The following is a 12,141-nucleotide window of genomic DNA, read 5'->3' on the forward strand; positions in this document are numbered from 1 at the left end:
AGCACCTGGTATTCCCAGGCGGTCTCCCATCCAAGTACTAACCAGGCCCGACCCTGCTTAGCTTCCGAGATCGGACGAGATCGGGCGTGTTCAGGGTGGTATGGCCGTAAGCGATTAACTCGACCCACAATACCTTATTTATACATGTGAATCGCCACCATCATCAATAGCATGGTTGCTTTGTGACCATCCAAACTTGTTTTATTATTGTTATATAATGTTAAGGAAAAGACACTCAAGGTGCAATTTTCTCATAATATAGCAAGAAAAAAATCACTACAATAATTTAATAATGTCCTTCAGTAATAATGTCAGGGTTGCATATACTGTTTCTTCCTTCATGGTGAGTAATTTCTCCCTGCTCTTTCACCCTGCTCTCCAAATATGACATTTTTAGGGTGATATGTTAATTTGACATGAATATAGTAGTGTTTCGAATATCAAATGTCATTTGAATGTTCAATCTCATCCTCCACCTATGATGATCTCCGACTGAATATCCTTTCTTGCTTTGATTGCCAGTCTTTCCTGCTCATTCAAAAATATGTCTCCTCTGAAGCAGGAGCAACACCAAGCTCTGATGGCAATACAGAGAATCATAACCATAACCAACACTTTCCTTTTATTTTGTGTCCATTGAAACTCATCTTTTGTTGTTGTTTATCTTAAATGAAAAGAATCTGAAGGTGCAATTTTATCATATTATTGCAAGAAACAAAATCATGACAATTTCCATCAGTAAGACTGTGAGGGTTTCATATACTGTTTCTTCCTTGATGGTGAGTAAACTCCCCGCTCTTTCATCCTTCTCTCCAAATAGGACATTTTGAGAGTGATAGGTTACTAGTGCATGAATAAAGTAGTGTTTCGACTATCAAAAGTCATTTAAATGTTCACTCTTTTCCTTCAGTGATGATGTGTGTGTGTTCCATAGCCTGGTTTTCTTTGATGCTGAGTCTTTCGTGCTCTTTCAAAGGTGCTTCTCCTTTAAAGCAGCAGCAACAGTCCCCTCTGCTGGTTGCAAAGAAAATTGTTAAAAGCTTACAGCACCTGGTATTCCCAGGCGGTCTCCCATCCAAGTACTAACCAGGCCCGACCCTGCTTAGCTTCCGAGATCGGACGATATCGGGCGTGTTCAGGGTGGTATGGCCGTAAGCAATTAACTCGACCCACAATACCTTATTTATACATGTGAATCGCCACCATCATCAATAGCATGGTTGCTTTGTGACCATCCAAACTTGTTTTTTATTGTTATATAATGTTAAGGAAAAGACACTCACGGTGCAATTTTCTCATAATATAGCAAGAAAAAAATCACTACAATAATTTAATAATGTCCTTCAGTAATAATGTCAGGGTTTCATATACTGTTTCTTCCTTCATGGTGAGTAATTTCTCCCTGCTCTTTCACCCTTCTCTCCAAATATGACATTTTTAGGGTGATATGTTAATTTGACATGAATATAGTAGTGTTTCGAATATCAAATGTCATTTGAATGTTCAATCTCATCCTCCACCTATGATGATCTCCGACTGAATATCCTTTCTTGCTTTGATTGCCAGTCTTTCCTGCTCATTCAAAAATGTGTCTCCTCTGAAGCAGGAGCAACACCAAGCTCTGATGGCAATACAGAGAATCATAACCATAACCAACACTTTCCTTTTATTTTGTGTCCATTGAAACTCATCTTTTGTTGTTGTTTATGTTAAATGAAAAGAATCTGAAGGTGCAATTTTATCATATTATTGCAAGAAACAAAATCATGACAATTTCCATCAGTAAGACTGTGAGGGTTTCATATACTGTTTCTTCCTTGATGGTGAGTAAACTCCCCGCTCTTTCATCCTTCTCTCCAAATAGGACATTTTGAGAGTGATAGGTTACTAGTGCATGAATAAAGTAGTGTTTCGACTATCAAAAGTCATTTAAATGTTCACTCTTTTCCTTCAGTGATGATGTGTGTGTGTTCCATAGCCTGGTTTTCTTTGATGCTGAGTCTTTCGTGCTCTTTCAAAGGTGCTTCTCCTTTAAAGCAGCAGGAACAGTCCCCTCTGCTGGTTGCAAAGAAAATTGTTAAAAGCTTACAGCACCTGGTATTCCCAGGCGGTCTCCCATCCAAGTACTAACCAGGCCCGACCCTGCTTAGCTTCCGAGATCGGACGAGATCGGGCATGTTCAGGGTGGTATGGCCTTAAGCGATTAACCCGACCCACAATACCTTATTTATACATGTGAATCGCCACCATCATCAATAGCATGGTTGCTTTGTGACCATCCAAACTTGTTTTTTATTGTTATATAATGTTAAGGAAAAGACACTCAAGGTGCAATTTTCTCATAATATAGCAAGAAAAAAATCACTACAATAATTTAATAATGTCCTTCAGTAATAATGTCAGGGTTTCATATACTGTTTCTTCCTTCATGGTGAGTAATTTCTCCCTGCTCTTTCACCCTGCTCTCCAAATATGACATTTTTAGGGTGATATGTTAATTTGACATGAATATAGTAGTGTTTCGAATATCAAATGTCATTTGAATGTTCAATCTCATCCTCCACCTATGATGATCTCCGACTGAATATCCTTTCTTGCTTTGATTGCCAGTCTTTCCTGCTCATTCAAAAATGTGTCTCCTCTGAAGCAGGAGCAACACCAAGCTCTGATGGCAATACAGAGAATCATAACCATAACCAACACTTTCCTTTTATTTTGTGTCCATTGAAACTCATCTTTTGTTGTTGTTTATCTTAAATGAAAAGAATCTGAAGGTGCAATTTTATCATATTATTGCAAGAAACAAAATCATGACAATTTCCATCAGTAAGACTGTGAGGGTTTCATATACTGTTTCTTCCTTGATGGTGAGTAAACTCCCCGCTCTTTCATCCTTCTCTCCAAATAGGACATTTTGAGAGTGATAGGTTACTAGTGCATGAATAAAGTAGTGTTTCGACTATCAAAAGTCATTTAAATGTTCACTCTTTTCCTTCAGTGATGATGTGTGTGTGTTCCATAGCCTGGTTTTCTTTGATGCTGAGTCTTTCGTGCTCTTTCAAAGGTGCTTCTCCTTTAAAGCAGCAGCAACAGTCCCCTCTACTGGTTGCAAAGAAAATTGTTAAAAGCTTACAGCACCTGGTATTCCCAGGCGGTCTCCCATCCAAGTACTAACCAGGCCCGACCCTGCTTAGCTTCCGAGATCGCACGAGATCGGGCGTGTTCAGGGTGGTATGGCCGTAAGCGATTAACTCGACCCACAATACCTTATTTATACATGTGAATCGCCACCATCATCAATAGCATGGTTGCTTTGTGACCATCCAAACTTGTTTTTTATTGTTATATAATGTTAAGGAAAAGACACTCAAGGTGCAATTTTCTCATAATATAGCAAGAAAAAAATCACTACAATAATTTAATAATGTCCTTCAGTAATAATGTCAGGGTTGCATATACTGTTTCTTCCTTCATGGTGAGTAATTTCTCCCTGCTCTTTCACCCTGCTCTCCAAATATGACATTTTTAGGGTGATATGTTAATTTGACATGAATATAGTAGTGTTTCGAATATCAAATGTCATTTGAATGTTCAATCTCATCCTCCACCTATGATGATCTCCGACTGAATATCCTTTCTTGCTTTGATTGCCAGTCTTTCCTGCTCATTCAAAAATGTGTCTCCTCTGAAGCAGGAGCAACACCAAGCTCTGATGGCAATACAGAGAATCATAACCATAACCAACACTTTCCTTTTATTTTGTGTCCATTGAAACTCATCTTTTGTTGTTGTTTATGTTAAATGAAAAGAATCTGAAGGTGCAATTTTATCATATTATTGCAAGAAACAAAATCATGACAATTTCCATCAGTAAGACTGTGAGGGTTTCATATACTGTTTCTTCCTTGATGGTGAGTAAACTCCCCGCTCTTTCATCCTTCTCTCCAAATAGGACATTTTGAGAGTGATAGGTTACTAGTGCATGAATAAAGTAGTGTTTCGACTATCAAAAGTCATTTAAATGTTCACTCTTTTCCTTCAGTGATGATGTGTGTGTGTTCCATAGCCTGGTTTTCTTTGATGCTGAGTCTTTCGTGCTCTTTCAAAGGTGCTTCTCCTTTAAAGCAGCAGGAACAGTCCCCTCTGCTGGTTGCAAAGAAAATTGTTAAAAGCTTACAGCACCTGGTATTCCCAGGCGGTCTCCCATCCAAGTACTAACCAGGCCCGACCCTGCTTAGCTTCCGAGATCGGACGAGATCGGGCGTGTTCAGGGTGGTATGGCCGTAAGCAATTAACTCGACCCACAATACCTTATTTATACATGTGAATCGCCAGCATCATCAATAGCATGGTTGCTTTGTGACCATCCAAACTTGTTTTTTATTGTTATATAATGTTAAGGAAAAGACACTCACGGTGCAATTTTCTCATAATATAGCAAGAAAAAAATCACTACAATAATTTAATAATGTCCTTCAGTAATAATGTCAGGGTTTCATATACTGTTTCTTCCTTCATGGTGAGTAATTTCTCCCTGCTCTTTCACCCTTCTCTCCAAATATGACATTTTTAGGGTGATATGTTAATTTGACATGAATATAGTAGTGTTTCGAATATCAAATGTCATTTGAATGTTCAATCTCATCCTCCACCTATGATGATCTCCGACTGAATATCCTTTCTTGCTTTGATTGCCAGTCTTTCCTGCTCATTCAAAAATATGTCTCCTCTGAAGCAGGAGCAACACCAAGCTCTGATGGCAATACAGAGAATCATAACCATAACCAACACTTTCCTTTTATTTTGTGTCCATTGAAACTCATCTTTTGTTGTTGTTTATCTTAAATGAAAAGAATCTGAAGGTGCAATTTTATCATATTATTGCAAGAAACAAAATCATGACAATTTCCATCAGTAAGACTGTGAGGGTTTCATATACTGTTTCTTCCTTGATGGTGAGTAAACTCCCCGCTCTTTCATCCTTCTCTCCAAATAGGACATTTTGAGAGTGATAGGTTACTAGTGCATGAATAAAGTAGTGTTTCGACTATCAAAAGTCATTTAAATGTTCACTCTTTTCCTTCAGTGATGATGTGTGTGTGTTCCATAGCCTGGTTTTCTTTGATGCTGAGTCTTTCGTGCTCTTTCAAAGGTGCTTCTCCTTTAAAGCAGCAGCAACAGTCCCCTCTGCTGGTTGCAAAGAAAATTGTTAAAAGCTTACAGCACCTGGTATTCCCAGGCGGTCTCCCATCCAAGTACTAACCAGGCCCGACCCTGCTTAGCTTCCGAGATCGGACGATATCGGGCGTGTTCAGGGTGGTATGGCCGTAAGCAATTAACTCGACCCACAATACCTTATTTATACATGTGAATCGCCACCATCATCAATAGCATGGTTGCTTTGTGACCATCCAAACTTGTTTTTTATTGTTATATAATGTTAAGGAAAAGACACTCACGGTGCAATTTTCTCATAATATAGCAAGAAAAAAATCACTACAATAATTTAATAATGTCCTTCAGTAATAATGTCAGGGTTTCATATACTGTTTCTTCCTTCATGGTGAGTAATTTCTCCCTGCTCTTTCACCCTTCTCTCCAAATATGACATTTTTAGGGTGATATGTTAATTTGACATGAATATAGTAGTGTTTCGAATATCAAATGTCATTTGAATGTTCAATCTCATCCTCCACCTATGATGATCTCCGACTGAATATCCTTTCTTGCTTTGATTGCCAGTCTTTCCTGCTCATTCAAAAATGTGTCTCCTCTGAAGCAGGAGCAACACCAAGCTCTGATGGCAATACAGAGAATCATAACCATAACCAACACTTTCCTTTTATTTTGTGTCCATTGAAACTCATCTTTTAATGTTGTTTATGTTAAATGAAAAGAATCTGAAGGTGCAATTTTATCATATTATTGCAAGAAACAAAATCATGACAATTTCCATCAGTAAGACTGTGAGGGTTTCATATACTGTTTCTTCCTTGATGGTGAGTAAACTCCCCGCTCTTTCATCCTTCTCTCCAAATAGGACATTTTGAGAGTGATAGGTTACTAGTGCATGAATAAAGTAGTGTTTCGACTATCAAAAGTCATTTAAATGTTCACTCTTTTCCTTCAGTGATGATGTGTGTGTGTTCCATAGCCTGGTTTTCTTTGATGCTGAGTCTTTCGTGCTCTTTCAAAGGTGCTTCTCCTTTAAAGCAGCAGCAACAGTCCCCTCTGCTGGTTGCAAAGAAAATTGTTAAAAGCTTACAGCACCTGGTATTCCCAGGCGGTCTCCCATCCAAGTACTAACCAGGCCCGACCCTGCTTAGCTTCCGAGATCAGACGAGATCGGGCGTGTTCAGGGTGGTATGGCCGTAAGCGATTAACTCGACCCACAATACCTTATTTATACATGTGAATCGCCACCATCATCAATAGCATGGTTGCTTTGTGACCATCCAAACTTGTTTTTTATTGTTATATAATGTTAAGGAAAAGATACTCAAGGTGCAATTTTCTCATAATATAGCAAGAAAAAAATCACTACAATAATTTAATAATGTCCTTCAGTAATAATGTCAGGGTTGCATATACTGTTTCTTCCTTCATGGTGAGTAATTTCTCCCTGCTCTTTCACCCTGCTCTCCAAATATGACATTTTTAGGGTGATATGTTAATTTGACATGAATATAGTAGTGTTTCGAATATCAAATGTCATTTGAATGTTCAATCTCATCCTCCACCTATGATGATCTCCGACTGAATATCCTTTCTTGCTTTGATTGCCAGTCTTTCCTGCTCATTCAAAAATGTGTCTCCTCTGAAGCAGGAGCAACACCAAGCTCTGATGGCAATACAGAGAATCATAACCATAACCAACACTTTCCTTTTATTTTGTGTCCATTGAAACTCATCTTTTGTTGTTGTTTATGTTAAATGAAAAGAATCTGAAGGTGCAATTTTATCATATTATTGCAAGAAACAAAATCATGACAATTTCCATCAGTAAGACTGTGAGGGTTTCATATACTGTTTCTTCCTTGATGGTGAGTAAACTCCCCGCTCTTTCATCCTTCTCTCCAAATAGGACATTTTGAGAGTGATAGGTTACTAGTGCATGAATAAAGTAGTGTTTCGACTATCAAAAGTCATTTAAATGTTCACTCTTTTCCTTCAGTGATGATGTGTGTGTGTTCCATAGCCTGGTTTTCTTTGATGCTGAGTCTTTCGTGCTCTTTCAAAGGTGCTTCTCCTTTAAAGCAGCAGGAACAGTCCCCTCTGCTGGTTGCAAAGAAAATTGTTAAAAGCTTACAGCACCTGGTATTCCCAGGCGGTCTCCCATCCAAGTACTAACCAGGCCCGACCCTGCTTAGCTTCCGAGATCGGACGAGATCGGGCGTGTTCAGGGTGGTATGGCCGTAAGCAATTAACTCGACCCACAATACCTTATTTATACATGTGAATCGCCAGCATCATCAATAGCATGGTTGCTTTGTGACCATCCAAACTTGTTTTTTATTGTTATATAATGTTAAGGAAAAGACACTCAAGGTGCAATTTTCTCATAATATAGCAAGAAAAAAATCACTACAATAATTTAATAATGTCCTTCAGTAATAATGTCAGGGTTTCATATACTGTTTCTTCCTTCATGGTGAGTAATTTCTCCCTGCTCTTTCACCCTTCTCTCCAAATATGACATTTTTAGGGTGATATGTTAATTTGACATGAATATAGTAGTGTTTCGAATATCAAATGTCATTTGAATGTTCAATCTCATCCTCCACCTATGATGATCTCCGACTGAATATCCTTTCTTGCTTTGATTGCCAGTCTTTCCTGCTCATTCAAAAATGTGTCTCCTCTGAAGCAGGAGCAACACCAAGCTCTGATGGCAATACAGAGAATCATAACCATAACCAACACTTTCCTTTTATTTTGTGTCCATTGAAACTCATCTTTTGTTGTTGTTTATGTTAAATGAAAAGAATCTGAAGGTGCAATTTTATCATATTATTGCAAGAAACAAAATCATGACAATTTCCATCAGTAAGACTGTGAGGGTTTCATATACTGTTTCTTCCTTGATGGTGAGTAAACTCCCCGCTCTTTCATCCTTCTCTCCAAATAGGACATTTTGAGAGTGATAGGTTACTAGTGCATGAATAAAGTAGTGTTTCGACTATCAAAAGTCATTTAAATGTTCACTCTTTTCCTTCAGTGATGATGTGTGTGTGTTCCATAGCCTGGTTTTCTTTGATGCTGAGTCTTTCGTGCTCTTTCAAAGGTGCTTCTCCTTTAAAGCAGCAGCAACAGTCCCCTCTGCTGGTTGCAAAGAAAATTGTTAAAAGCTTACAGCACCTGGTATTCCCAGGCGGTCTCCCATCCAAGTACTAACCAGGCCCGACCCTGCTTAGCTTCCGAGATCGGACGAGATCGGGCGTGTTCAGGGTGGTATGGCCGTAAGCGATTAACTCGACCCACAATACCTTATTTATACATGTGAATCGCCACCATCATCAATAGCATGGTTGCTTTGTGACCATCCAAACTTGTTTTTTATTGTTATATAATGTTAAGGAAAAGACACTCAAGGTGCAATTTTCTCATAATATAGCAAGAAAAAAATCACTACAATAATTTAATAATGTCCTTCAGTAATAATGTCAGGGTTTCATATACTGTTTCTTCCTTCATGGTGAGTAATTTCTCCCTGCTCTTTCACCCTGCTCTCCAAATATGACATTTTTAGGGTGATATGTTAATTTGACATGAATATAGTAGTGTTTCGAATATCAAATGTCATTTGAATGTTCAATCTCATCCTCCACCTATGATGATCTCCGACTGAATATCCTTTCTTGCTTTGATTGCCAGTCTTTCCTGCTCATTCAAAAATGTGTCTCCTCTGAAGCAGGAGCAACACCAAGCTCTGATGGCAATACAGAGAATCATAACCATAACCAACACTTTCCTTTTATTTTGTGTCCATTGAAACTCATCTTTTGTTGTTGTTTATCTTAAATGAAAAGAATCTGAAGGTGCAATTTTATCATATTATTGCAAGAAACAAAATCATGACAATTTCCATCAGTAAGACTGTGAGGGTTTCATATACTGTTTCTTCCTTGATGGTGAGTAAACTCCCCGCTCTTTCATCATTCTCTCCAAATAGGACATTTTGAGAGTGATAGGTTACTAGTGCATGAATAAAGTAGTGTTTCGACTATCAAAAGTCATTTAAATGTTCACTCTTTTCCTTCAGTGATGATGTGTGTGTGTTCCATAGCCTGGTTTTCTTTGATGCTGAGTCTTTCGTGCTCTTTCAAAGGTGCTTCTCCTTTAAAGCAGCAGCAACAGTCCCCTCTGCTGGTTGCAAAGAAAATTGTTAAAAGCTTACAGCACCTGGTATTCCCAGGCGGTCTCCCATCCAAGTACTAACCAGGCCCGACCCTGCTTAGCTTCCGAGATCGGACGAGATCGGGCGTGTTCAGGGTGGTATGGCCGTAAGCGATTAACTCGACCCACAATACCTTATTTATACATGTGAATCGCCACCATCATCAATAGCATGGTTGCTTTGTGACCATCCAAACTTGTTTTTTATTGTTATATAATGTTAAGGAAAAGACACTCAAGGTGCAATTTTCTCATAATATAGCAAGAAAAAAATCACTACAATAATTTAATAATGTCCTTCAGTAATAATGTCAGGGTTGCATATACTGTTTCTTCCTTCATGGTGAGTAATTTCTCCCTGCTCTTTCACCCTGCTCTCCAAATATGACATTTTTAGGGTGATATGTTAATTTGACATGAATATAGTAGTGTTTCGAATATCAAATGTCATTTGAATGTTCAATCTCATCCTCCACCTATGATGATCTCCGACTGAATATCCTTTCTTGCTTTGATTGCCAGTCTTTCCTGCTCATTCAAAAATGTGTCTCCTCTGAAGCAGGAGCAACACCAAGCTCTGATGGCAATACAGAGAATCATAACCATAACCAACACTTTCCTTTTATTTTGTGTCCATTGAAACTCATCTTTTGTTGTTGTTTATGTTAAATGAAAAGAATCTGAAGGTGCAATTTTATCATATTATTGCAAGAAACAAAATCATGACAATTTCCATCAGTAAGACTGTGAGGGTTTCATATACTGTTTCTTCCTTGATGGTGAGTAAACTCCCCGCTCTTTCATCCTTCTCTCCAAATAGGACATTTTGAGAGTGATAGGTTACTAGTGCATGAATAAAGTAGTGTTTCGACTATCAAAAGTCATTTAAATGTTCACTCTTTTCCTTCAGTGATGATGTGTGTGTGTTCCATAGCCTGGTTTTCTTTGATGCTGAGTCTTTCGTGCTCTTTCAAAGGTGCTTCTCCTTTAAAGCAGCAGCAACAGTCCCCTCTGCTGGTTGCAAAGAAAATTGTTAAAAGCTTACAGCACCTGGTATTCCCAGGCGGTCTCCCATCCAAGTACTAACCAGGCCCGACCCTGCTTAGCTTCCGAGATCGGACAAGATCGGGCGTGTTCAGGGTGGTATGGCCGTAAGCGATTAACTCGACCCACAATACCTTATTTATACATGTGAATCGCCACCATCATCAATAGCATGGTTGCTTTGTGACCATCCAAACTTGTTTTTTATTGTTATATAATGTTAAGGAAAAGACACTCAAGGTGCAATTTTCTCATAATATAGCAAGAAAAAAATCACTACAATAATTTAATAATGTCCTTCAGTAATAATGTCAGGGTTTCATATACTGTTTCTTCCTTCATGGTGAGTAATTTCTCCCTGCTCTTTTACCCTTTTCTCCATATATGACATTTTTAGGGTGATATGTTAATTTGACATGAATATAGTAGTGTTTCGAATATCAAATGTCATTTGAATGTTCAATCTCATCCTCCACCTATGATGATCTCCGACTGAATATCCTTTCTTGCTTTGATTGCCAGTCTTTCCTGCTCATTCAAAAATGTGTCTCCTCTGAAGCAGGAGCAACACCAAGCTCTGATGGCAATACAGAGAATCATAACCATAACCAACACTTTCCTTTTATTTTGTGTCCATTGAAACTCATCTTTTGTTGTTGTTTATCTTAAATGAAAAGAATCTGAAGGTGCAATTTTATCATATTATTGCAAGAAACAAAATCATGACAATTTCCATCAGTAAGACTGTGAGGGTTTCATATACTGTTTCTTCCTTGATGGTGAGTAAACTCCCCGCTCTTTCATCATTCTCTCCAAATAGGACATTTTGAGAGTGATAGGTTACTAGTGCATGAATAAAGTAGTGTTTCGACTATCAAAAGTCATTTAAATGTTCACTCTTTTCCTTCAGTGATGATGTGTGTGTGTTCCATAGCCTGGTTTTCTTTGATGCTGAGTCTTTCGTGCTCTTTCAAAGGTGCTTCTCCTTTAAAGCAGCAGCAACAGTCCCCTCTGCTGGTTGCAAAGAAAATTGTTAAAAGCTTACAGCACCTGGTATTCCCAGGCGGTCTCCCATCCAAGTACTAACCAGGCCCGACCCTGCTTAGCTTCCGAGATCGGACGAGATCGGGCGTGTTCAGGGTGGTATGGCCGTAAGCGATTAACTCGACCCACAATACCTTATTTATACATGTGAATCGCCACCATCATCAATAGCATGGTTGCTTTGTGACCATCCAAACTTGTTTTTTATTGTTATATAATGTTAAGGAAAAGACACTCACGGTGCAATTTTCTCATAATATAGCAAGAAAAAAATCACTACAATAATTTAATAATGTCCTTCAGTAATAATGTCAGGGTTTCATATACTGTTTCTTCCTTCATGGTGAGTAATTTCTCCCTGCTCTTTCACCCTGCTCTCCAAATATGACATTTTTAGGGTGATATGTTAATTTGACATGAATATAGTAGTGTTTCGAATATCAAATGTCATTTGAATGTTCAATCTCATCCTCCACCTATGATGATCTCCGACTGAATATCCTTTCTTGCTTTGATTGCCAGTCTTTCCTGCTCATTCAAAAATGTGTCTCCTCTGAAGCAGGAGCAACACCAAGCTCTGATGGCAATACAGAGAATCATAACCATAACCAACACTTTCCTTTTATTTTGTGTCCATTGAAACTCATCTTTTGTTGT

At 38.4% G+C, this 12,141-nt stretch overlaps 12 non-coding genes across 12 annotated transcripts in view; all 12 read right to left on the reverse strand.

Annotated features, from left to right (window-relative positions):
* Positions 1-112, reverse strand: part of LOC133957618 (5S ribosomal RNA) — a 119-nt gene extending 7 nt beyond the window's left edge. Inside the window, exon 1 of the ribosomal RNA XR_009921401.1 lies at positions 1-112. This exon is cut by the window's left edge and continues 7 nt beyond it. This is a non-coding gene — a ribosomal RNA (5S ribosomal RNA).
* A 926-nt stretch (positions 113-1,038) lies between these two features.
* LOC133957790 (5S ribosomal RNA) lies at positions 1,039-1,157 on the reverse strand. The gene has a single exon (XR_009921561.1). It is a non-coding gene; the product is annotated as a 5S ribosomal RNA (ribosomal RNA).
* A 925-nt stretch (positions 1,158-2,082) lies between these two features.
* Positions 2,083-2,201, reverse strand: LOC133957828 (5S ribosomal RNA). The gene has a single exon (XR_009921598.1). It is a non-coding gene; the product is annotated as a 5S ribosomal RNA (ribosomal RNA).
* Positions 2,202-3,126: 925 nt separating this feature from the next.
* On the reverse strand, positions 3,127-3,245 carry LOC133957701 (5S ribosomal RNA). Its single transcript, XR_009921478.1, has one exon. It is a non-coding gene; the product is annotated as a 5S ribosomal RNA (ribosomal RNA).
* A 925-nt stretch (positions 3,246-4,170) lies between these two features.
* Positions 4,171-4,289, reverse strand: LOC133957619 (5S ribosomal RNA). The gene has a single exon (XR_009921402.1). It is a non-coding gene; the product is annotated as a 5S ribosomal RNA (ribosomal RNA).
* A 925-nt stretch (positions 4,290-5,214) lies between these two features.
* LOC133957791 (5S ribosomal RNA) lies at positions 5,215-5,333 on the reverse strand. Its single transcript, XR_009921562.1, has one exon. It is a non-coding gene; the product is annotated as a 5S ribosomal RNA (ribosomal RNA).
* Positions 5,334-6,258: 925 nt separating this feature from the next.
* LOC133957648 (5S ribosomal RNA) lies at positions 6,259-6,377 on the reverse strand. Its single transcript, XR_009921428.1, has one exon. It is a non-coding gene; the product is annotated as a 5S ribosomal RNA (ribosomal RNA).
* A 925-nt stretch (positions 6,378-7,302) lies between these two features.
* On the reverse strand, positions 7,303-7,421 carry LOC133957620 (5S ribosomal RNA). Its single transcript, XR_009921403.1, has one exon. It is a non-coding gene; the product is annotated as a 5S ribosomal RNA (ribosomal RNA).
* A 925-nt stretch (positions 7,422-8,346) lies between these two features.
* On the reverse strand, positions 8,347-8,465 carry LOC133957621 (5S ribosomal RNA). Its single transcript, XR_009921404.1, has one exon. It is a non-coding gene; the product is annotated as a 5S ribosomal RNA (ribosomal RNA).
* Positions 8,466-9,390: 925 nt separating this feature from the next.
* LOC133957624 (5S ribosomal RNA) lies at positions 9,391-9,509 on the reverse strand. The gene has a single exon (XR_009921405.1). It is a non-coding gene; the product is annotated as a 5S ribosomal RNA (ribosomal RNA).
* Positions 9,510-10,434: 925 nt separating this feature from the next.
* On the reverse strand, positions 10,435-10,553 carry LOC133957741 (5S ribosomal RNA). Its single transcript, XR_009921516.1, has one exon. It is a non-coding gene; the product is annotated as a 5S ribosomal RNA (ribosomal RNA).
* A 925-nt stretch (positions 10,554-11,478) lies between these two features.
* On the reverse strand, positions 11,479-11,597 carry LOC133957625 (5S ribosomal RNA). Its single transcript, XR_009921406.1, has one exon. It is a non-coding gene; the product is annotated as a 5S ribosomal RNA (ribosomal RNA).
* Positions 11,598-12,141: the final 544 nt, after the last annotated feature.

This window comes from Platichthys flesus, chromosome 7 (assembly GCF_949316205.1).
Source record: "Platichthys flesus chromosome 7, fPlaFle2.1, whole genome shotgun sequence".
NCBI lineage: Eukaryota > Metazoa > Chordata > Actinopteri > Pleuronectiformes > Pleuronectidae > Platichthys > Platichthys flesus.